The sequence below is a fragment of the Schistocerca gregaria genome, unplaced genomic scaffold (assembly GCF_023897955.1).
Source record: "Schistocerca gregaria isolate iqSchGreg1 unplaced genomic scaffold, iqSchGreg1.2 ptg001010l, whole genome shotgun sequence".
Taxonomy (NCBI): domain Eukaryota; kingdom Metazoa; phylum Arthropoda; class Insecta; order Orthoptera; family Acrididae; genus Schistocerca; species Schistocerca gregaria.
Window position 1 is genome coordinate 45,001 of NW_026062359.1, and position 2,500 is coordinate 47,500.

A 2,500-nucleotide genomic window follows, 5' to 3' on the forward strand; every position below is an offset into this window, starting at 1 on the left:
CTTAACCTAACCCACGTTGGCCCTTAACCTAACCCACGTTGGCCCTTAACCTAACCCACGTTGGCCCCTAACCTAACCCACGTTGGCCCCTAACCTAACCCACGTTGGCCCCTAACCTAACCCACGTTGGCCCCTAACCTAACCCACGTTGGCCCCTAACCTAACCCACGTTGGCCCCTAACCTAACCCACGTTGGCCCCTAACCTAACCCACGTTGGCCCCTAACCTAACCCACGTTGGCCCCTAACCTAACCCACGTTGGCCCCTAACCTAACCCACGTTGGCCCCTAACCTAACCCACGTTGGCCCCTAACCTAACCCACGTTGGCCCCTAACCTAACCCACGTTGGCCCCTAACCTAACCCACGTTGGCCCCTAACCTAACCCACGTTGGCCCCTAACCTAACCCACGCTGCACCTTAACCTAAGTTACGCTGCACCTTAACCTAAGTTACGCTGCACCTTAACCTAAGTTACGCTGCACCTTAACCTAAGTTACGCTGCACCTTAACCTAAGTTACGCTGCACCTTAACCTAAGTTACGCTGCACCTTAACCTAAGTTACGCTGCACCTTAACCTAAGTTACGCTGCACCTTAACCTAAGTTACGCTGCACCTTAACCTAAGTTACGCTGCACCTTAACCTAACTTACACTGCACCTTAACCTAACTTACACTGCACCTTAACCTAAGTTACACTGCACCTTAACCTAAGTTACACTGCACCTTAACCTAAGTTACACTGCACCTTAACCTAAGTTACACTGCACCTTAACCTAAGTTACACTGCACCTTAACCTAAGTTACACTGCACCTTAACCTAAGTTACACTGCACCTTAACCTAAGTTACACTGCACCTTAACCTAAGTTACACTGCACCTTAACCTAAGTTACACTGCACCTTAACCTAAGTTACACTGCACCTTAACCTAAGTTACACTGCACCTTAACCTAAGTTACACTGCACCTTAACCTAAGTTACACTGCACCTTAACCTAAGTTACACTGCACCTTAACCTAACTTACACTGCACCTTAACCTAACTTACTTACACTGCACCTTAACCTAACTTACACTGCACCTTAACCTAACTTACACTGCACCTTAACCTAACTTACACTGCACCTTAACCTAACTTACACTGCACCTTAACCTAACTTACACTGCACCTTAACCTAACTTACACTGCACCTTAACCTAACTTACACTGCACCTTAACCTAACTTACACTGCACCTTAACTGTCACATGTAACGTCACAGGAATGTAGCTTTGCCTAACAGCAACCCTCTGAACATAGTTCACTGCTTGGATCCTCTGGTGTCATGTGTATTTCTTGATGCCATGGTGCGTACCCTCACATAAAGGTCTTTCGAGTGTTGCGTACTTTCTACACAGTCCCGCTAACCACTGGAAGGGTGTACCGCTACAGAACGAATATCGCCCTCCCCTCCTGCCCTTCCAAGCTGGTCGGTCAGGCGTTTGTTTGTGAAATGAGCCTTGCAGCTGTTCAGTTGCATTCGGTTGTCGATGCAGTCAGTGTACGTTGTGGTACGGCCTGTGTGGACTGTCCGCTGATGTACGCGTAACCCACACTGATCATCCGTCGTTACGTACTGAGTGACATAATGTGGCACATGCTTGACCGTACACCGGCTGCGCCCTACAATGGCGAATCATAAGGGCCATATGTTGTGCACGATGCTACTTGTCTCGTCTCCCCATTACAGCGAGATTGCACTGTTGTACGCCGTACAGACATGTGGTAAGTAGGTACGGACGAAAGTATTGCATGTTGGCCCCCCCCCCCCCTCCTCCCTCTGCCGGGAATCAGCGTGAGCCGTCTGTTGATGTAGCGACGAGGGTTTTCCTATTTAATCGTATTGCCCCACACAACATGATAGCACGGTGGACCGCGTTCCACATCTGCGACATGCTACAGAGGCCGGTTGACAGTCGACCGCGCAAGGGACATTGCACACGTGCGCGGACCATCTTCCACGTGTTCTCTCGTGTACATGCCGCAGTGTGTATGTGGGCTGATGTAGCGTGTCGTGACACATAACATGCAGGCATGCCAGAATCGTAGATTTCGCAAATGTAGATTGACGTATACGTTTGCTGCCAAAGATCCGCAAATGAACTGGAAATCAGTTGTTGAGCGGTTGTTCGCGCTGCAGGTGCATCGGTGATAGCGACGATCGGTACATCTGTGAACCGGTTGTTTCGGCGGTACCCGCCATGCCCCCGAACCTGAGTTGGCCATGTGGGTATGAAGCGATACGAGGCTGTGGCTTGGCGGGACAGTCCCCGGCCGGTGAGGGGGGGCCGCCCGGCGTGCTGGCCGCGCGCTGCGTGAGCGCACGCACTACAGCCGGCTGGTGGGGGGCGCCCAGTGGCAGGAGCGCCGGCCGACGGGCCCGGCTGGCGTCCCAGCTATGCGCCGGCGCACCCTGCGCGCGGCGCCAGGCGGCCAAAGTGGGTTCTGTCGAGCCCGGTG